This window comes from Protopterus annectens, chromosome 2.part2, assembly GCF_019279795.1.
Source record: "Protopterus annectens isolate FY-2018-M chromosome 2.part2, PAN1.0, whole genome shotgun sequence".
Classification (NCBI taxonomy): Eukaryota; Metazoa; Chordata; order Ceratodontiformes; family Protopteridae; genus Protopterus; species Protopterus annectens.
The window spans coordinates 11,951,501-11,974,835 of record NC_056730.1 but is presented as its reverse complement, the minus strand read 5'-3'; the positions used below and the strand labels follow the sequence as shown (position 1 = coordinate 11,974,835).

General features: G+C 45.0%; 1 protein-coding gene across 1 annotated transcript in view; it reads left to right on the top strand.

Annotated features, from left to right (window-relative positions):
* Positions 1–23,335, top strand: part of TBCA (tubulin folding cofactor A) — a 596,902-nt gene that overhangs the window by 327,885 nt on the left and 245,682 nt on the right. The gene's annotated exons all lie outside the window — the stretch shown is intronic.

Here is a 23,335-nt window from a genome sequence, read left to right as displayed (position 1 = left end):
AGATGAAGAACATAGTACAGTTTTGTACCTACCATAAATGTAGATGTTCGAAGATCCACATTGCTGCAGTCCACCTCCCTCCTTCCCCTCTGTAGTTGGAGGTGGTTGTGTGGGTTGGGTTGTAAATATTGTGTATATTGTATATATTGTACATATAATTAGTGCAAGGGTGGTTGGTTGTTTGTTTGCTGTCTTTTAGTTTTGACCTTTATTTTTAGGGTCTTCTGACATCTGGGGCAAGAAAAGACAGAGGATATGATGTCGGTCATGCGCATTTGTACCCTGACGTCCTGATGTCAGTCAAATGCGCCTTGACCGACGTCAGCCTTATACCTTGATATTCGGGCCGACCGAGGACAGCGGACTACCCAAGTGTAAGGACTGCAGCAATGTGGATCTTCGAACATCTACATTTATGGTAGGTACAAAACTGTACTTTTTTGCTGTTACCCCAGCATAGGCCCTTGGCTATACCCCCTGTTCTGGATGTTGTGGAAGATGTGTTTGCAGAGGCTTCACTTAATCCTGATTCTCTGCCTCCTGCTCCTGTTAAACCGGATAGGTATTACAGGGTGCCTGAGGCTCATAAATATCTTTATAAGAGTCCTAGAGCGGACCCAGAAACTATTAGTCAGGGACCTAAGGGTGTCAAGGCCTCTGTTGTAAAAAATCTGGTTCCTCTAGATAAAGAAGCCAGAGCTTTGGATAGATGGGGAAAGAAGGTCTATACATCTTCTACCTTGGCTATGAGGGCTTTGAATTGCCAGTTTCATATGTTGAAATATCAAAACTTTCTTCTTTCTCAATTGAAGTCTAAGGTGGATGCTCTGGCGGAAGGCATTGAGTGTAAAGAGTTGCAAGATTTGATGCATGTCTCTGAACAAGTGGGTAAGCATTCATTACAGTGTGGTTTTGATGCGGTGCAGGCCTCGTCTAGGGTGGCTGCCACTGGCTCAGTTCTTCGCAGGCACGCCTGGTTGAAGGATCAGAATTTATCTGACCATGTTAAGACAAGGATTTTGGATGCTCCTTTGCAGTCTGATGTGTTGTTTGGTTCACCTGTGGAATCAGTCTTGAAGAAAATGGAAGACAAGGCTAAGTCTATGCAGGCTGTTAAGGATTTTTTGCAAGTTCAGCCTCCGAAGTTTAGTAGGAATTGGCCTGCTAAGGGGTGGACGTATCCTCCTTATGATTCTCAGTCTAGGGGTAGATCTAGACGTGGTAGGGGCAGAGCTCAGAGTTCTTTCAGGCCTAGAACAGGGAGTTCACCTGCACAATCTTCGGGTGAGGGCAGGGGCCAGTCCTTTCGTAAACAGGCCCAATGACCTACTTTTCAGCTGCCAGATCCTTCTTGCCTGGCAGCACCTTTGGGAGGAAGGTTAGCACTCTTCAAGGAAAATTGGATGTTGATTACCCAAGACAAATGGGTATTGGATATCATACACCAGGGTTACAAGTTTTATTTCCATACCTTGCCTCCTTTCAAAGGCATGCGGACGTTCCTCCTCAGCAAAGACTAGAGGCTCGCAAGCAAATTTCTTTACTACTTCAAATAGGGGCCATACAAACGGTTCCTCTGCCAGAAGTGGGCCTAGGATTTTATTCTCGCCTGTTTCTAGTACCAAAGAAAGGAAACACGTGGAGACCAATTTTGGATTTATCCATCCTCAACACATACCTGGACATTCCCAAGTTCAAAATGTTAACGTTACAACAGCTTTTACCTCTGCTGGGCAAAGATCACTGGATGGTGACTCTGGATCTCAAAGAGGCTTACCTTCATGTTCCTATCAGGCCCAGTTGCAGAAAGTATCTGCGTTTTCGGGCTGGGACTTCACATTATCAGTTCTCTGCATTGCCCTTTGGCTTATCTACTGCCCAGAGTGTTCACGAAGGTTCTGGCTCCAGTGGTAGCTTTCTTCAGGCTAAGAGGAATACAGATCTATCCTTATTTGGACGATTGCCTGATACTGGCCCAAGAAAGGACGAACTTCTTCATCATTTACAGTATGTGATGGCAGTGTTAAGATGCCTGGGGTATTCTGTGAGCGAAATAAAGTCCAGTCTAGTACCCTCTCAGGACATGTGCTTTCTGGGTGTGAGACTGAATACAGCATCCCAGATGGCCTTTTGACCCCGGACAAACAAAAGAATCTTTCTCTTTACTTCCACCAGTTGTCTCATCAGTCCAGGCTGACTGCAAGGACAGTCCTTCAAGCCTTGGGGTTCATGGCATCTTGTATTCTGGTACTTCCCAATGCCAAACTGCATATGAGGAAGCTACAATGGTATCTCAAGAATGTATGGACACAGCACTGCCAAGATTTGGACACTGTCATTCAAATAATACCTTCCATTCAAAAGGAATTTTTGTGGTGGGCTCAGGAATGTCACCTAAACAAGGGACTCTCTGTGACCCGGCCAGAGGCGAGTCAGATTTTAACGACAGATGCCTCAGACAAAGCTTGGGGAGCTCATCTAAATGGAAAATGGATACAAGACACGTGGCCTGCCAGACTTCAACATCTACATATCAACTTGAAGGAGATGTTAGCAGTCCAATTTGCATTGATAGCTTTCAAGGATTTACTTCTTCCAGGGCAGGTGTTGATTCAAACAGACAACACAACTGTCATGTGGTACATCAACAAGCAAGGGGAACGCATTCTTATCCTCTATGCAGACAAGCAATGATTTTGTGGGAGACTGCTCTCATCTTACAGCTAAATCTTCAGGCAAGGTTTCTGCCAGGAGCACAGAACTCCTTAGCAGATGTGTTGAGCAGACAAATTATGGATCCCCACGAGTGGAAATTGGATCCTCATGTATTCCAGAGGTTGACAGTGTTATGGGGAACTCCAGACATAGATCTGTTCGCTTCTCCACTAAATTACCAGCTGCCAAAGTTTTGCACAAAAAGGTTTCATCCCTCAGCTTGGAAAGTGGATGCTCTCATTCAATTGGAGCAATCTTCACGTGTATGCCTTTCCACCTCTGCCTCTCCTCCCAAAGGTACTGCTGAAGGTCAGACAGGACAAGCCAAACATGATTTTAATAGCTCCAGATTGGCCTCGACAGCACTGGTACCCATTACTGAGAAGTCTGGTACAGGAGCCTCCATGGCCTTTGCCTTCGATTCCTCACCTGCTGTCTCAGGAGAACGGTCATTTACTCAATGTCAAACTTCATTCTCTACATCTGACAGCCTGGCATATTCTGGTTTAAACCCTGGAGGGTCTCAGCTTCCACAACAAGTTTTGAATGTTATTTTGGAGGCCAGAAGGCCTAGTACAAGGAAAGTTTACGCAGATAAATGGAGGAGATTTTTATTTTGGAGTACAGCAAAGGACTTTGATGTTTCTAAACCTAATTTAAGTGTGGCGCTTCAATACCTTACTGAGTTATTGGACAAAGGTTTGTCCTTCTCCTCTATAAAGGTTCATGCTGCAGCAATCTCTGCTCACTATGACTGTGACCCACCTTTATTTTCTCAGCCTTTGTTTAAGCAATTCCTTAGAGGGGCAAAGAATATAAGACCGCCACGTAGAGCTCCTACTCCTGCTTGGGATCTCAATTTTGTGTTGGAGAAACTCACTCTACAACCTTTTGAGCCTGCAGCATCGGCAGAGTTGAAATATTTATCTTGGAAGACTGCTTTTTTGTTGGCCATTACCTCTGCGAGAAGGGTTTCTGAATTACAGGCCCTTATGGCAGTTGAGCCTTTCTTAATTTTCCACAAGGATAGGGTGTCTTTGCGTACTAACCCTTCTTTTATGCCTAAAGTGGTTTCTAGTGTGGCTTTAAACCAAACTATTCATTTGCCTACTTTTTATGCAAACCCCCAAAATAAAGGGGAAAAGATTTTGCACACTTTGGATATTCACAGACAGTTGCAATATTATTTGAGCAGAACTAAAGGGTGTTCAGGCAGTCTCAGCAGTTGTTTGTTTCTTTTGCTTTGGGTTCTCAGGGCAAACCTGTTTCAAAACAAACTATTTCTAAGTGGATTGGTTTTTGTATTGCTTTCTGTTATTCCCATCATGGTAAGGAGATTCCAGCTGGGATTAGGCCTCATTCCACTAGGGCTACTGCCACTTCTACAGCTTTTAAGGGGTGGCTACTAAAGATATTTTGGAAGCAGCTACTTGGAGTTCAGTGCATACTTTCTCTAAGCATTACCACCTTCCACTTTACTCTAAATCTAGGGCTGGATTTGCAACTGCAATTTTACAAGGCATGTTGGCAGCTCCTAATGCTTTATAGTTTTGCCATCCTCCCTTACCTCTGCTTTGGGATTCTACCCATATGTAAGGACTGCAGCAATGTGAGATGAAGAACATAGTACAGTTTTGTACCTACCATAAATGTAGATGTTCAAGATCCACATTGCTGCAGTCAAACTTACCCTCCCTCCTTCCCTCTGTTGTTGAAGGTGGTGGTGTGGTTTGTGTTGTATATTGTAAATATGGTTAGTGCAGGTGGTTGGTTGGGTTTTGCTGGTTTTGGCTTTGGCCTGTCTTGTTAGGGCCTTCTGACATCTGGGGCAAGAAAAGACTGAGGAAATGACGTCGGTCATGCGCTTTTGTACCCTGACGTCCTGATGTCAGTTTTAAGCGCCTTGACCGACGTCAGCCTAATACTTTGGTATTCGGGACGACCGAGGACAGCGGACTACCCATATGTAAGGACTGCAGCAATGTGGATCTTCGAACATCTACATTTATGGTAGGTACAAAACTGTACTTTTTATCCACATAAAATGTGGGACAACGTGAACATTTAGCAATGTACACTACCCCTTTTGGTTGAGCAATTTTGTTTTTGTAAGAGGCTGTGTAAGAGGAAGCAACTTGACTCCGCAGAGGTATCTCTCACTGAAGATACTGACCCAGAAGGAGGAGAGTGGTCCCCTAAGTCTCTGCAGGATGGCACCTCTTTTCACAGTCTTTTGAAGCTTCTTTGCCAACACAGGGGCTAGGCCACAGAAGGCCCATCTCTAGAGGAGTCAGTATTTTTGAGGCCTTCAGATGTAGGTCCATCTGTGCCTTAAGTGGTTCCCCCTTTGGACATGCTTATAGACTTATTGTCTCAGAGGGTGTGGAAAGAACCCAACATGGTGGAGCCTGTTCCTAAGAAGCCTGATAAAGTTCTTCCTCTCCCCAAGGACCCACCATGTTAGGAGTAAGTGTCCAATCGTAGACGTGATTGTGGTAGTGGCGGCCACCAAAAAAGGAAATATCCAAGGAGGGCTCCTCGGCCCATCACGGAAATAGTGAATCTTGGTCTGACTGTGTAGTGAAGTGTTCATGGGTTTCAGCCACATCCACTTTGAGGGCTGTTAATTATTCATCACACTTAACTAGTCCCCAACATGATCTGGTGTCTGAAGTGTAGAGGAATGTTAAGATGCAGCAGTGTCTGGAGATTCAAAAGACATTGGAGACTCACTTGTCTACCCTGCTGTTTATCTCCAACATTTCCATGAGGCCTATTTTCAGCGCAGCCAATGGAGCATCCTGAGCATCTGGCTCTGTCATTGCCATGCATCGCCATGCTTAGATGTGACTGTGCAATTTTGCGGATTGCTTCAAGACATTTTTTATTAACTCCCCCTTTGATGGCTCTTACTAGTTTGGGTCAGAAATTAAGGATACTCTAGGAGCGAATAAGAAGGGAAGCTGTTGTCTGCTGTAGGAGATCTTCTTGTTACCCATCAGCGAACCTTTTCAAGGAATCAGAAGTGCACAAAGGTATCAAAAGAAAAAGTCACAGCAGTCTTCCTAGGGCACTCCTTCAGAGTGTTCCTTCCGAGGTTGGTGTGGGGGAACCATAATGGACACCCACCCGTAGGGCAGGGGTGGTCTGCAGAATCATGGTTTCTGCAGATCCTTCTCAGACGGGCCCTTTCAATGGCCCTGAAGGGTTGTCTGTCTGTCCTGCCCGGAAGCTTGGGAGGCCATCAACTCAAGACAAATGGGTGTTGAGAGTTATATCCAGAGTTTACACTATTCCCCTTTTAGCAATTCCAGAATTCCATTAAAAACCTCTCCCAGATGTTCCACCCAGTCAGAGACTACAGGTAGCATTAGAGTTCCTAAGCTGCTTGCAAATCAAGTCATCCAAGAGGTCCCACCAGAGCAACGAAGCTCCTGAATCTACTCCAAGTCCTTTTTGGTGCCAAAGAAGAACAAGGATCTTGGGCCTATTCTGGATTTAAGCAAATGAATACTTTTATGAAACAAATCAAGTTACAGATGGTCACTGAGCAGTCCATTCTTTCTCTGCTGAGGAAGGATGATTGGATGTGCTCGATTCACCTGAAGGATGCCTACCATCATATCAAGGATGCTTGCATCTGGGAGCCAATCACTGATGATTCAGGGCTCTGCCATTCGGTCTCACCACCTTCCCCTGGGTGTTCACCAAGTGCATGGCATTGGTAGCAAACTGTCCAGATCTTTCCTTACCTTGACGATTGGCTCCTCACTGCCCCCACAAGAGCATCTGTTGTCACTTCTAGGGACTCCTTACTCAATTTATGTGACTACTTGGGGATTACAGTCAGTTACCAAAGTAGCCTCTAGAACTTATTCATACATTAGAGTTCATAGTCCACTTGGATACTGTCAGTCAAATTGCCAGGCTCCTGAGCTCCAGTGAGCCTTTGATCTTGTGCAGTGTCAGTTCTTGCACTTTCAAGGCCTCCACTTTATGCAGTCTTGAAACTCCTGGGCCAAATGGCAGCTTCAGTAGGGTTGGTCCCTCTAGACTAGTATAATATGAGGGATCTGCAGTGGCCCCTTCTGGTACACTGGTCATTCTTGACTCATCCAGTGGACTTTCCTGTAAGATTGACAAAAGTTTGTCACAGAATTGATAGTGGTTGCAGTCTCCCTTAGTGACCAGTGGGAAACAGTTCATCCTTCCCCTCTCTGCAGCCACAGTCACCACAGGCGCCTCCCTTCTTAGGTTGGGGGGCATTTCGAGTGAAGGGTGGTTCAAGGGTCCTGGTCTTCAGCAGAGGCCGACATTCGTATCTGTGCTCTGGAGATGAGGGCTGTCCTGTTTACATTGCAGGCCTTTCAGGGCACCCTTCCCAATGGTGTGATTTCAGTACAAATGGGCAGTATGTCAGCTGTCTAATATCTCAACAAGTAGGGGGGTGCACATTCTCATCCTCTTTGTCGAGAGGCCACGAGGGCTTGGCAATGAGCAATTTCATCTCTGCAATTTCTGGCTGCAGCTCGCATCCCGGGGAAGTCCAAAATTCTGGCCGACAGCCTGAAACTGGAACACTGTGCTTCCTCACGAGTAGTCTCTAAATCCGAGAGTAACGGTTTGGATCTTCTGGCTCTGGGTTGCTCCGTATTGAGACCTTTTCACCTCTAGGTCCAGTACCAAGAACAGCTATGACACCTTAGTCCCTCCTCAGAGGCAGTTGCCCAGAGAGGCTCTGCTATATGCTTGGCTCCCAGGACTCCTGTTGTCTTATTTCCCAGTTCCTCTGACTGAAATATCTGCAGAAGACAAGCTGCTGTATAGCAACAGTGATCCTCATAGCACCCTTCTGGCATTGTCAGGTGTAGTTTCCCTTCCTATGCCATCTTCTGCAGTACCCCTCTTGGGTTCTAGACCCCATTCCCAATCTCATTTGTCATCCAGTGGGTCTGGATCCTCCCAGTCTACAGTCCCACAAGTTAACCACATGCTTTCTCCAGTTCCCTTGAAGGTCATGAAACATAAGCTGATAGCGTAGTAAATATCATGGAAGGATGTATTCCAGTAAATGGAGGCATTTTACACTCTGGGTGTAATCTCAATGGTTCGATCCTTTTTCCTCTCCTTTAGAGTCCCTTCTAGATTTTCTTGCTGAGCTGTTTCATTCAGGCTGTAGTTTTTCTGTGATTAATGTGCAAGTTGGCAGGTATTTCTAGCTTTCATGCTTGCAGGGATAATGTTCCTCTGGCAGCTTTCCTCAAAGGTCCATTTTTTTTTTTTTTTTTTGCATCCCCCAGTTCAAGATCTAGTTGCATCCTCCAGTTCAGGATCTGGTTCCTCCCTGGGATTTACTTTTTGTGTTGCAAGGCCTTGCAGGCCCTCTCTTTGAACCTTGTGCTACTTCAGACTTCAAATTGGTGTCCTGGAGGAACTTATTTTTTGTGGTTGTTACTTTGACAAGGAGGGTTTGAGTTACAAGCTCTTGATTCCTCCCCTCCTTACTTAGTTTTTCAAAAAGATAGGCATTCTATCCATACAGATAAGTCTTTTGCCCAAAGCGGCTTAGACGAGTAATTTCAATAGCTCCATTCAACTTTGTGTTTCTTCCCAATTGTTCGAACAAGGGTGAAAACTTTTTGCATTGTTTGCATGTTCGTAAGCAATTGAGATTTTATTTGGACAGGACCAAGGCCTTTAGAAAATCTAGTCAATTATTTCTTTCCTTTTTGAGATCTAGTTTGGGCAGAACTGTGTCGGAAGTGCCTTTATCCAAGTGGCTGTCAGACTGTATCTCTTCCACTTGTACCTTGAGATACAAGACCCTGCCAAGCAAAACCACTTTCTTTTCCAGAGTATCCTTGGATGAAGTTTGTGCAGCAGCTACTTGGGTGGGCCACCATACCTTTGTTTCTCATTACAAGCTGGATATTCATTCAAAATCCAGGGCTAACTTTGTCTCCACCATGTTGCAGAATATCCTTTCTTAGTTTGTCTCAAGGATTTTTACATGGCTGGGGACTCTGTCCCACAGGTTGAAGCCAGACTGAGAAAACATTTAATAGAAAAGTTATGTACTTACCAAAATGATAGATCCGTGTTGTCCATCTCTATCTGGTTCAACCTCCTCCACTAACTTCAGCCCCCACCTTTTGTTATTTTTAATGAACTTCTTTACTTGTGATGACCAGGCAATGGCAGTCATCTTCTCCTTGTTCTTGCAGTCTTTCATCATCCTCCTTTTTAGGAGCTTTGTAGTTTAGAGCTCATTTTAAATAAGGCAAACTCATTCTGCGGAGATCTTTGAGGAGTGGGGAATGAGGCAGTGTCTGGTGAGTCAGAATTCTAAAGGATATGTGGCCCAGTGTCTGATCCAGTAGCCCACAGGTTGAACTAGATGAAGACTGATAGCATGGATCTGTCATTATGATAAGTACATGACTTTCGTTTTTATTCTCCAAAACCATCATCATTCAAAAAAAAAACTCAACAGTGCAGAAGTAAATCGTCCTCAGTTAATTGCCCCTACATTATTAAATGGTATTAGTGCTTATGGCAGATCCCTTATGGCTTTGAAAAGATGATGTCCTGACTGAATTCACTTTCGCAGTATTCCAGACAGATGGGTTTTCACTGCTGGTGCCTGGCCAGGATACCAAATCTCAAACTTTCATGAAGCATACGTCTGCCATATGACCTCAGTTTGCAAGTATAGGCCGTATTAATGGATGTATGTTCAGAAATTCTCAAGACTGTCTTGTCACCAGCCCAAACACAGGTCTCGCATGTCGGTTGAAATTTGCATGGCCGTTTGTACTGTTGACCTTCTCTTTTTCAGGTAAGTGTTCTGTTGGGGAACCTTCCTTCTTGTCTAATCTGTTTTACTGTATTTTTGTTACCCTGCCTCCTTGCTGACATGTAAGTGTGAGTGTAGTAGGCAGATGGCCTGGTCTTTTCTGCCTAGGCTTAGAACGCAATTATAAAACTTGGTTCCCTTTGCCAATCCTTTGTGCCCAAGACTTGCAGGTCCTATTTGTCTTCGTTAAACACCACCATGGAGACCTAAAGACTTGAGTGTCTGGCCTACTGCAAGATGGCAGACGTAACTTCACTTTATAAGAAAAAATTCAAGATGCCTTTGTCTGGCACTTAGTCTGCCCATTCTGATTCTGACGTACCCACAGATGTGACAAATCTCACAGTACATTCAGCTTTACCTCAGATGCCCTCTATCTTGATCATGACCTCACTGAGTGCCAGTATAGTGAAAGATGGTTACCCATTTGAACTTGTTGCAACTGGGAAAGGGGATCTGCAAATCATTTAAGAGGGACAAGAAGGCATCCCACAAATTTTTGTTTGGCAATAAATTCCTGGCAAATTCATTGCTGTACATCAGGGGTTGGAGCCTCCTTGCTTGGTTCAAGCTGACGTTACCTCAAAGAAAAAGCAACAGAAAATCAAACCTGTTTTCTCACTTCCTCTCACCTCTCCTCCTGTGGGGAAGGAATGGATGGACATTTTCAGGGCTTGTTCAAAGCCATTATGTCTCTAAACAACCTCTATTCACAGTTCCTCCTAACACTCCACAGTAGGTTACTTTTTGAATCTTCCTCCTCTGTGAGAGGAGGCGGCCTCGAATTCTTGTGACCATTCACTCACCTACTTTTATCAAAGTCACTTTCTTGACCAGGTTACCTAAAATGACTGTTTCCTTTCCCATAAATCTCCTATTGAATAGGCATCCTTTGGGGGAAACCATTTTAAATATGGTAACATTTTGAGTGGGAGTAGGCAAATGCCTGCTCAAAGGAGATGATACAGTCTTTTAGAGGTAGCCATTCCAGACTCTCAATTGTCCTTCCTGTTCTGTAGGACTGTTTAGATGCTTTTGAATCCACATCTTCAGCTCCTGACTCATAGCCTCCTCCTACCAAAAGGCCAGACGGATTCGAGTCCCAGAGGACCTTATGTTCCTTTTTAAGAATGATGTAACTTACTGTTTCCCTGTCTTCTGACAAACCTACTAAGCTACCACTTAGTGTTAATGCTCTCCTTTAGACAAGGACTGCAGGACTATGGATAGGTGAAAAAGTTTATACTTCTGCTCAAACCTTCAGGGCAGCAATTTATCAGACCCAGATGAACAGATATATTTGTCCTTTAACAGTTTTAACATGCAAGCTACAGAGTTTTAAACAGCAGATTTTGTCCTTGGTTAAGTCAGACAACTCCAGTGGCCAGACATGGGATGAAGTGTGGCATTGGTGCTGTTTAAGCCTCTTCCAGAGCAGCTGCTACTTGTACAGTCATCCACAAATATGCCTGATAATGCAACCAGCCAATGCCAGAAGCTTTCAGAGCTAAGCTGCTCAATTCCTCCCTTGACAAAAATCTTTTGTTCAGACCACAGACTGGTAGTCTTTTTCAAAACCCTTACAGGAACGAGGTAAAACTGTGAAAGACTGCAAACAAGTCCTTCCTACCTCTGTGCCAAAAAAACAGAGGAATTAACCAGCCAACCCTATTTTCCTTGGGTAGAAGGGAACAGAGACCTTCCCCAAAACACCAGAAGGCACCCAGGAAAAGATTTCTAAAAAATCCTGAATGGTACCACAGATCTGAGAGGCCTCCCTTCCCCAAAAAGTCAGTGTGACTGTCTTTCCAACCCCAACCCACCCCCTTGGCCCTACCCTAACCATTTCAGACTCACTCAGTCCATCTCAAACTGGAAAATATTACCACAGACACGTGGGTACTGTCCATCATAAAATGAGGCTGTTTTATGACCTGGAAAGAATTTCCTTCCTTAAAAGGCATCCCACCAATACCCCACAATCAATGAAATCTTCTTCCTACCATCCTTCAGGAACTACAGTCCCAAAGCATGATAGAACCAGTGCTTCCTTCACTTTGTAGGACAAGAAGAGCAATGGAGAATCATACTGGATCTGTCTGCTCAACACTCTCCTCAAGGTTCCCACCTCCAAAATGCTTTAACTTCAGATCCTTCCTTCCATTATTCTTCCACAGACATCTCTAGTCTCTTGGATATGAGGGATGCCTACTTTGCACATCCCCATATACCCTTCATACAGGAAATTCCTGACATTATTTACTGGCTCATCTCACTTTCAGTTTACTGCTTTGCCTTTTGGGCTCTCTACAGCACCAGGTTATTCACAAAGTGCCTAGCTCCTGTTATTGCCTTTTGCAGGGCTCAGGGAATAAAAATATTTCCCTACCTAGACAGTCTGCTTATCCAGTCCTCTTTACCTCAGGTCTTAATGCAACACCTGCAGTGTACACCCAACCTTCTCTTGCAGGTGGTTATGAGCGAGCTGTTCCGCATTGAACAGAAGAGGCTCCGCTGTGCCATTTATGATTGGCCCGTTTGCCAGTATGCATGCCAATCATAAATTGCAAAGCTGGGTCATTTCTGTTCAGTGTGGAACAGCAGGATGTTCCATATTGAACAGAAGAGGTTCTGCAAATTTTTGATTGGCTCGTATACTGGCATACAAGCCAATCATATATCACAAAGCAGAGCCACTTCTGCTTAATGCGGAACTGCCTGCTGTTCCGCACGAACAAAAGACCTTTTGGGCGGGGGGTCTTCATTTAGTGTGAAAGACTTTTTTTTTTTTTTTGTCTCTACCTGGCCCTTCAGAAGTCTGGCAACCCTGGTTAAAGCCCACCTTTTAACTATTTCAGCCTGTCTTCCCTTTTCCCTTCAGCCCACCTGTTAATCCAGGTTTAAGGGTAAACAATTTCTAAAAGGGATGCCACACTTGACCCCTTGGGTCCTCAACTTTGTAATAGAAAAATTCACTCTGCCTCCATTTAAACCAGCAGCGTCTTCTACTTCTAAATGCTGCACATGGAAAACTGTCCTGTTGCTGACTGATGTTCATCGTGTTACCCTGCTGCAGTCATCACACTTGGGTTATCCTGCCGTCAGGCGGTCCCGCAGTCGGCCTGAGTTCCAAAGTCTTGGTCCGGTGTCGGTTGCTGTCGCTTTTTCCCTGACGTCAGTGCGCCAGGGGTATACAAGAGGCATCCAACGGCGTTTTCTTCAGTCTTTCTTGCCGCACGGTGCCCGAAGCAGAAGCAGTTTGCAAGTGCCGGTCGGCCGACACCTGAGACTTTCGAATCGAATTTCAGTCCGAAGTCTTCATTAAAGCCAAGTACCCCATTGCGGAACCTTTTCTTCCCTCAGTCCGATGTCAGAAAAAGTTAACAATTGCATTTCTTGTGGGAAGCAAATACCGCATAAGGACTTCCATTCTTATTGTATTCCTTGCCTAGGCCCAGACCACGACGTCACTGGTTGTCGGTTTTGTGCTAGGTTCAATAAACAAACTATCAAGCGTCGTTTTGATTTTGCTCGGCACTACTTTGGTAGAAAATTTAATTATACCATGCTGTCGGAGCTACCGACGACCGGCATGCATAAAAAAAATGCAAAGATAAGGACAGACAGCCAAGAACCAGGCCAGACTCCGAGGCCTCTGCTGGGCCTGTCGCCGGTTCTCCGGTTTTCAGTGAGGCGCCTACGCAGCCCCTGACGACCGCAGAATTGGCGCCCCAGACAGCTTCGGATTCTCAAACCGAGACTACTAGGCCGACGCAGCCATCTTCATTAGGCCCTACCGACACCTTAGCAGAAGGAGAACCCCGTGCAGTGGAAACACCTTCGGCTGCAGAAGGTGTCTTCAGACTGACTACACTCACCATTAAATCGTATGCTAAGCTTAAAACTCCATTAAAACCTAAAAAGACTGTACATCAGTCTCCAGTTCAAGGCCCCATGCCTAAGCAACAGATGCTTAAGATGGCTGCAGATTTGATTACCCTAATCAGGGGTTCCCAACGCCCTCCAGACAAAAGGCCAAGACAAGAGGAGGATTATGCCTCTTCTGACCAGGTTTCAATTTCCTCAGACTCCTCTGAGGAACAGGATTACCCCCTTCCCCCTTATGAAGATTCTGATGCTGAAGACTCTATCCCCTCAGCATCTCCCCCTGAAGACTATTCCTTTGGGGAAACTTTACATACCATGAGGGAACATTTCCACTGGGAAGGCCAGGACTACTCCGACTCAAAGAAAAGGCTCAGAGAGTTCCTTTTACTTCCCCAGCTCAGACCACTTGCTATCCCTCCAGTTTTAGACATTGTGGATGATGTTTACTTAGAATCTAGTCTAAATCCAGACTCTCTACCTCCTGCTCCAGCCAAACCAGACAGATACTACAGAGTACCTGACTCACACAAATTCCTTTATAAAAGCCCTGTTGCTGACCCAGAAACAATTTCTCAGGGTCCCAAAGGGGCTAAGGCTTCTATGACTAAAAATCCTGTACCCTCTGAAAGGGACTCCAGAGCACTAGATAGGTGGGGAAAGAAGGTATACACCTCAGCTACTCTTGCTATGAGAGCAATAAATTGTCAGTTTCACATGCTGAAATATCAGCAATTCCTAATGTCTCAATTAAAACAAAAGATGAGCATGCATTCTGAACAGTCTGACTTCAAGGAAATGCAGGATCTGTTGCATGCAGCTGAACACGTGGGCAAACATACTTTACAATGTGGATTGATTCTTTGGAAGCTTCCTGTAGAGTAGCTGTGACTGGGTCTGTCATACGTAGACATGCTTGGTTAAAAGAACAAATCCTGCCTGACCATGTTAAAGCAAAATTATTAGATGCACCTTTACAGCAGGATGTCTTATTTGGTGTCAAAGCTGAAAGAAAATGGAGGATAAGGCAAAGTCTATGCAGACGGTCAAGGATTTTTTACAGGTACAACCCCCTCATTTCAGCAGAAATTGGCCAACAAAAAATTGGTCCTTTCCACCTTCTGACAGACCACAGAGGGGCAAATACAGACACCCAAGGGGCAGAGGTCAGTTACAAGGCCCTTACAAACCTCGCCAGTGGGGTGCCACTACCCAGAAAGGAGGAGAGGACAGGCCCCAAACTACTAGAAACCAAACACAATGACTTTACCCTCAAACTGCCAAGCAAAACTCTCTTGGCAGCTCCCTTGGGAGGAAAATTAGCACTTTTTGCAGACAACTGGCACATCATCACAAAAGACAAATGGGTCCTAGATATTGTCTCACAAGGATACAGATTCCATTTTCACACCTTGCCAAGGATAAAAGGAATGCCAAACCTGCCACCAAATCAATGGGCAGAGGCACAAAACCAAATTACAGCCCTCATGGACATGAGAGCCATTCAACAGGTACCTCCACAGGAGCAAGGACAAGGATTTTACTCAAGACTTTTTCTAGTTCCCAGAAAGGACAACGCAGGGAGACCCATTCTGGACCTTTCAGTTCTAAACACCTATTTGCAAGTACCCAAATTCAAGATGCTAACACTACAGCAGCTTCTTCCCATGTTGGGCAAGAAGGCTTGGCTAGTAACGTTGGACCTCAAGGAGGCATACCTGCATGTCCCTGTCAGACAAAATTGCAGAAGATACCTCCGTTTTATTGCAGGTTCAACCCATTATCAATTCTCTGCACTGCCCTTTGGCTTATCTACTGTGCCCAGGGTCTTCACAAAATGCCTGGCACCAGTAATCGCATACTGCAGACAAAGAGGAATTCAAATATACCCATACTTGGACGACTGCCTTATTCAAGCAGAAAGCTAGGACATTCTCTTACAACATCTGGCGTTTGTCAAACACCTTCTAAGTTGCCTAGGGTACACAGTAAACGAAAAGAAATCAAAACTAGTGCCCTCACAGAACATAATATTCCTGGGTGCCAGCTTGAATACAACGGCCCAGATGGCTTATCTCATGCCAGACAAGCAACAACATCTGTCTCAATACTTCAAAATAATGGCAACAAAGACCCAACTCCCTGCAAGAAAAATTCTGCAGGCCTTGGGATTCATGGCATCTTGCATTCTACTAATACCATTTGCAAAACTGCATATGAGGAAATTACAGTGGTACCTGAAAAGTGTATGGTCTCAACACAGCCACAGCTTGGAAACAATGATACCACTCATTCCCTGCCTTCAACAGGAGTTTCTATGGTGGGCACAGGCATGTCACCTCAACAAGGGTCAGCCTTTTACCTTACCCACAGCCAGGCAAACGATAACAACAGATGCATCGGACTATGCCTGTGGAGCACACATGGCAGGACAGTGCATTCAAGGCAAATGGACTACAAATCAAAGGCATCTGCACATCAATGAAAAGGAAATGCTAGCTGTACAGAATGCCCTAACAGATTTCAAGGACCTCTTACACCTAGGACAGCTAATAATAAGACAGACAATACCACTGTAATGTGGTACATAAACAAGCAAGGGGGTACACACTCCTACCCTCTATGCAGGCAAGCAATGACCTTGTGGAACACAGCACTGACTTACAAAGTTCAATTACAAGCACAGTTCCTGCCAGGAAAGAAAAACACATTGGCAGACGACCTAAGCAGAAACATCATGGATCCCCACGAGTGGAAACTGGATCCTCAAGTATTTGCAATGATAACTCAAAAATGGGGATGCCCAGACATAGATCTGTTTGCCAACCCCAAAACTACCAACTTCAAAAATTTTGCACCAAGACATTCAACCCACAAGCTTGGAAAGTGGACGCCCTCACATTCAGTTGGAAAACATTGACAGTGTATGCCTTCCCTCCACTGCCTCTTCTAGCAAAGGTGCTGCTGAAAGTCTGGTTAGAGAGGCCACAAATGATGTTCATTGCTCCAGACTGGCCACGCCAGCACTGGTACCCAATACTAAGGAACATGGCCCACGGCCCACCATGGATTTTACCACAAATTCCTCACCTGCTCACCCAGCAAGACAGTCAGATTCTGCACAGCCAGTTGAAGACTTTAAATCTGGCTGCATGGCAAATCACCTAAACAACCAGCCAACTCCTCTATCTAAAGCTGTTAGGGATGTCATTCTGGAGGCCAGGAGGCCCAGCACCAGGAAAACCTATTCAGACAAATGGAAAAGATTTTGCGCCTGGAACCAGGCTAAAGTCCAAAATCCTCTAGAGCCAGACATTCCTCAGATTCTACAATATTTAACTGAAATATTGCACAAAGGACTTTCCTTTTCATCTATTAAGATCCACGCCTCAGCAATTTCAGCTCACTACAACACGGATCCTCCTTTATTTTCACATCCACTCCTAAGACAGTACCTCAGAGGGGCCAAGAACGTAAGGGATCTCAACTTTGTTCTGGAAAAACTTACACTGCCGCCTTTTGAACCAGCTTTCTCAACTGATTTAAAGTTTCTATCATGGAAAACTGTCCTGCTGCTAGCAATAACTTCAGCCAGAAGAGTCTCAGAGCTACAGGCACTAATGGCAGTGGAGCCTTTCCTCATTTTCCATCAAGACAGAGTCTCTCTACGAACTAACCCCTCCTTTATGCCAAAGGTGGTATCCAGTGTGGCCCTAAACCAAACCATTCATTTACCCACCTTTTTCCCAAACCCCCAGAACAAAGGAGAAAGACTTCTGCACTCCTTGGACATTCACAGGCAACTACGTTACTACTTGGATAGAACTAAGGCTTTCAGAAAATCTGACCAGCTCTTTGTATCCTACGCTACAGCATCACAAGGAAAAGCTATCTCAAAACAGGCCATTTCAAAATGGATAGGACATTGTATACGTTTCTGCTACACTCATCATGGAAAACTGGTTCCTGCTAGCATTAGGTCCCACTCCACCAGAACTGCAGCTACATCTACAGCCTTTCTCAGGGGGGTACCAACCAAGGATATTCTGGAAGCTGCAACTTGGAGTTCAGTGCACATCTTCACCAGGCACTATCACTTACCCCTATATTCTAAGACTACAGCTGGCTTTGCCACTGCAGTTTTGCAGGGCCTACTAGCTTCCTCTAACCCTGTTTAACTCCACCACCCATCCTTAGCTTTGGGATTCAACCCGTGTGTGATTGCAGCAGGGTAACACGATGAACATAGTACAGTTTTGTACCTACCATAAATGTAGATGTTCGAGTGTTCACCCTGCTACAGTCCAGGTTACCCTCCCTCTGACCTAGCTGAACCTTTCTATCTGATACAACCTTTGTGGTGTATTTGCTTATAGCTGAAGGTATGCTTTGTATATTGTTTACATGTTTTATTGGCAATATGTAGTGACCTCCTATTGGGGCACCTGACGTCTGGGGCAAGAAAAACTGAAGAAAATGGCGTTGGATGCCTCTTATATACCCCTGGCGCACTGATGTCAGGGAAGAAGCGACAGCAACCGACACCGGACCAAGACTTTGGAACTCGGGCCGATTGCGGGACCGCCTGGCGGCAGGATAACCCAAGTGTGATGACTGCAGCAGGGTATACACTCGAACATCTACATTTATGGTAGGTACAAAACTGTACTTTACTCCTGCTAGGAGAGTGTCAGAACTACAGGAACACATGACTGTCCTGCCTTTTCTTATTTTTCACAAAAACTGAGTATCCCTGAGCATCGCCACTCTTCAAGTGGTAAACTATGTGTCTCAACCAGACCATCAATCTGCCAGTGTTCTTCCCCAGCCCACAGAATAGGGGTGAAAGACTCCTACATTCCCTAGATGTGCACGGACAGCTATTTTATTTGGACAAGACTTAAGTCTATTCTTAAGTCAGACCGGCTATTTGTCTCGTTCATGGACTCTGAACCAGGCCAGCCAGTATCTAAACAAATCATTGCAAGCTGGATTCCTAGGTCAGTTTCTTTTAGTTCATGTGCACCATAACAAATCCTTGCCTTACTTTCCACCGTCTCACTCTACCAGAGCAATGGCATGTTCTGGTGTTTTCTACAAAGGGGGTAGATTCCAAGACTGTCCTGAAAACTGCTACGTGGTCTTCTGTGCACATTTTCACTAAACTCTACAGAATAGATGATGTTCTTCGTTCCCCATTGCTGCAGTCCTTACTATTGGGTATAGTCCGCGTCCAGTCGGCCCGAATACCAGAGTATAAGGCTGACGTCGGTCAGGGCGCATTAGACTGACGTCAGTACGTCAGGGTACTAATCGCATGACCGGCGTCATATCCTCAGTCTTTTGCCGCATGGTCCGATGCAGAAGCAGTTTTGCGAGTGCAGGTTGGCGTTCTGAAATATTTCCGAAACCGGAGTTTCAGACCGAAACAGAGTTGGCTAAGTACCCGTTGGGAACATTTTGGTTTTCTTGCCTCAGTATTTAACGGATGTCAGAAAAAGTGAATAACTGTATTTCTTGTGGGAAACAGATACCTCATAGGGATTACCATACCTTGTGTATACCTTGTTTAGGGCCTGAGCACGGCGTTGTTGGTTGCCGCTCTTGTGCTAGGTTTAACAAACGCACTATTAAGAGGAGGTTAGACTGTGCCAGGTTAGTGTTTGGGAAGCGTTGCAATTATAAAATGCCGTCGGATGCTCCGCAGCCCGCTTCGTCCAAGAAGCGCAAGGACAAAACAGCGAAGCCTAGGGTTGATGAACCGGCAGTCCCGGACGTCGGTTCTTTAGAAGGCTCAGTGGAGCCAGAGGTTTTGCCAGGAGTTTCCATGGAGTCTCAGGCAGAAACTTTACTGTTACAGGATGTGCCTTCTCAGGAGGTAGGCCAGGCTGACGGGCTTCTCAGGTAACTGTTCTTCCCTCTCTTCCCAAGGTAGTTAGAGCCTCTCCTTCTGTTGCCAAAACTTCTTTGAGAGGTAGGCCTAGTTCAGCTTCAGTGGGGGCTTCTCCTAGCATTTCGGGTTCTGTACCCAAGAAACATATGCTTAAAATGGCAGAAGATTTGATTACTATGATTAGAGGTTCTATGCCCCGCCTGATAAGAGGCCTAGGGTGGAACCGGAGTTTGATAGTTTTGAACAGTGTTCAGAGGCTTCAGAGTCTTCTGCGGAAGACTTGCAGGAGTATCCTACTTATTCTGATTCTGATGTGGATGATTCCACTCCTACAGCTTCTCCTCCTGAGGATTTCTCATTTTCAGAGACTCTGCATTCCATGAGGGAGCACTTTAAATGGGAAGGCCAGGATTACTCTGATTCAGGAAAAGGCTTAGGGAATTCTTGTTTTACCCCAGCATAGGCCCTTAGCTATTCCTCCTGTGTTGAATGTGGTGGAAGATGTTTTGCAGAGGCTTCCCTGAATCCTGACTCTTTGCCTCCTGCTCCTGTTAAGCCTGATAGGTATTATAGGGTGCCCGAAGCTCATAAGTATTTGTTTAAGAGTCCTAGGGCGGACCCAGAAACTATTTCTCAAGGGCCTAAAGGTGTTAAGGCTTCTGTGGTTAAAATCCTGTTCCCACTGATAAAGAGGCAAGGGCTTTGGATAGGTGGGGAAAGAAAGTGTATACTTCTTCCACTCTAGCCATGAGGCGTTGAATTGTCAGTTTCACATGCTAAAATATCAGAATTATCTCCTTTCACAATTAAAATCTAAGGTGGATGCTTTGGCGGAAGGTATTGAGTGTAAAGAGTTGCTGGATTTGGTTCATGTGTCTGAACAAGTGGGTAAGCATTCTCTGCAATGTGGTTTTGATGCTGTACAGGCCTCCTCGAGGGTGGCTGCTACTAGTTCTGTTCTTCAGAGCATGCCTGGTTGAAGGATCAGAATTTAGCTGAGCATGTTAAGACAAGGATTTTGGATGCTCCTTTACAGTCTGATGTGTTGTTTGGATCGCCTGTGGAAGCAGTTTTAAAGAAAATGGAGGACAAAGCTAAGTCTATGCAAACTGTTAAAGATTTTTGCAGGTGCAGCCACAAGTTTAGTAGAAATTGGCCTGCTAAGGGGTGGACATATCCTGCTTATGATTCCCAGTCTAGGGGTAGGTCTAGACGTGGTAGGGGCAGGGCTCAAGGTTCTTTTAGGCCTAGAACAGGGAGTTCACCTGCTCAGACTTCTGGTGAGGGCAGGGGTCAGTCCTTTCGTAAACAGACCCAATGACCTGTCTTTTCAGCTGCCAGTGGATTCTCGTCTGGCAGCTCCTTTGGGAGGAAGACTGTCTCTTTTCAAAGAAAATTGGGATTTAATTACTCAAGACAAATGGGTGTTGGATATCATTCACCACGGTTACAGATTTTATTTCCATACAATGACGTCTTTCAAAGGCATGCCAGACGTTCCTGCTCCACAAAGAAAGGAGGCTCACAAGCAAGTTTCTCAGTTACTCCAGATGGGGGCCATTCAGCCAGTCCCTGTATCAGAAAGGGGCCTAGGATTTTATTCTCGCCTGTTCCTAGTACCAAAGAAGGGGAACACGTGGAGACCAATTTTGGATTTGTCTCTCCTCAACACTTTTCTGGACATTCCCAAGTTCAAGATGTTGACGTTACAACAGCTTTTGCCTCTGCTGGGCAAAGATCACTGGATGGTAACTTTAGATCTCAAGGAAGCTTACCTTCATGTGCCTATAAGGCTAAGTTGCAGGAAGTATCTACGGTTTCGAGCTGGAAATTCTCATTATCAGTTCTCTGCATTGCCCTTTGGCTTATCTACTGCCCAGAGTATTCACAAAGGTTCTGGCTCCAGTGATAGCTTACTTCAGGCTTCAAGGAATTCAAATCTATCCTTACTTGGACGACTGCCTGATTCTGGCTCAAGAAAAGGAAGACCTTCTACAGCATCTGGAATATGTTATAGCAGTGCTAAGATGCCTAGGGTATTCTGTGAACGAAATAAAGTCCAGTCTAGTACCCTCTCAAGACATGTGCTTTCTGGGTGTGAGACTGAATACAGCAGCCCAGATGGCCTTTTAACCCCGGACAAACAAAAGAGTCTGTCACTTTACTTCCATCAACTATCTCATCAGTCCGTGCTGACTGCAAGGACAGTCCTTCAAGCATTAGGGTTCATGGCATCTTGTATTCTGGTGCTTCCCAATGCCAAACTGCATATGAGGAAGCTACAATGGTATCTCAAAATGTATGGACACAGCACTGCCAGGATTTGGACACTGTCATTCAAATAATACCTTGCCTTCAAAAAGAATTTTTGTGGTGGGCTCAGGAATGTCACCTAAACAAGGGACTCTCTGTGACCCGGCCAGAGGCGAGTCAGATTTTAACGACAGATGCCTCGGACATTGCTTGGGGAGCTCATCTAAATGGAAAGTGGATACAAGACAAGTGGCCTGCCAGACTACAGCATCTACATATCAACATGAAGGAGATGTTAGCAGTCCAGTTTGCATTAATGGCTTTCAAGGAGTTACTTCTTCCAGGGCAGGTGTTGATTCTAACAGACAACACAACTGTCATGTGGTACATCAACAAGCAAGGGGGAACATATTCTTATCCTCTATGCAGGCAAGCAATGATATTATGGGAGACTGCTAAGCTTGCAACTAACTCTTCAGGCAAGGTTTCTGCCGGAGCACAGAACTCCTTAGCAGATGTGTTAAGCAGACAAATCATGGATCCCCACAGTGGAAACTGGATCTTCATGTATTTCAAAATTGACAGTGTCATGGGGAACTCCAGACATAGATCTGTTCGCTTCTCCACTAAACCACCAGCTGCCACAGTATTGCACAAAGGGGTTTCATCACACAGCTTGGAAAGTGGATGCTCTGTCTTTCAGTTGGAAAAACCTTCATGTGTATGCCTTTCCTCCTCTGCCTCTTCTTCCAAAGGTACTATTAAAGGTCAGACAAGACAGGCCAAGGATGATTTTGATAGCTCCAGATTGGCCTCGACAACACTGGTACCCACTACTACGGAGTCTGGTAAGGAAGCCTCCATGGCCTTTACCTCTGATTCCTCATCTGTTATCTCAGAAGGATGGTCATCTGCTCAATGTCAAGCTTCACTCTCTTCATCTAACAGCCTGGCATATTCTGTGTTGAAACACAGCAGGTCTCAACTTCCTCAACAAGTTTTAAATGTGATTATGGAAGCTAGAAGACCTAGTACAAGGAAAGTGTCGCAGAAAAATGGAAGAGATTTTTGTTTTGGAGTACAGCAAAGAATTTGCAGGTTTCTGAGCCTAATTTGAGTGTGGCTCTTCAATATCTTACTGAGTTATTGGACAAAGGTTTGTCCTTCTCTTCCATTAAGATTCATGCTGCAGCAATTTCAGCTCACTATGATTGTGACCCACCATTGTTTTCGCATCCTTTGTTCAAGCAGTTTCTTAGAGGGGCAAAGAATATAAGACCCCACGTAGAGCTCCTACTCCTGCTTGGGATCTCAATTTTGTGTTGGAAAAACTTACTCTACAACCTTTTGAGCCTGCGGCTACTGCTGAATTGAAATACTTGTCATGGAAGACTGCTTTTCTGTTGGCTATTACTTCTGCAAGAAGGGTGTCTGAGTTGCAGGCCCTTATGGCAGTTGAGCCATTTTGATTTTCCATAAGGATAGGGTATCATTACGCACTAATCCTTCCTTTATGCCTAAGGTGGTTTCTAGTGTGGCTTTAAACCAAACTATTCATTTGCCTACTTTTTATGCAGACCCCCAAAATAAAGGGGAAAGATTTTGCACACTTTAGATGTACACAGGCAATTGCGTTATTATTTAAGCAGGACTAAGGATTTCAGGCAGTCTCAGCAGTTGTTTGTTTCTTTTGCTTTGAGTTCACAGGGCAAGCCTGTGTCAAAACAAACTAT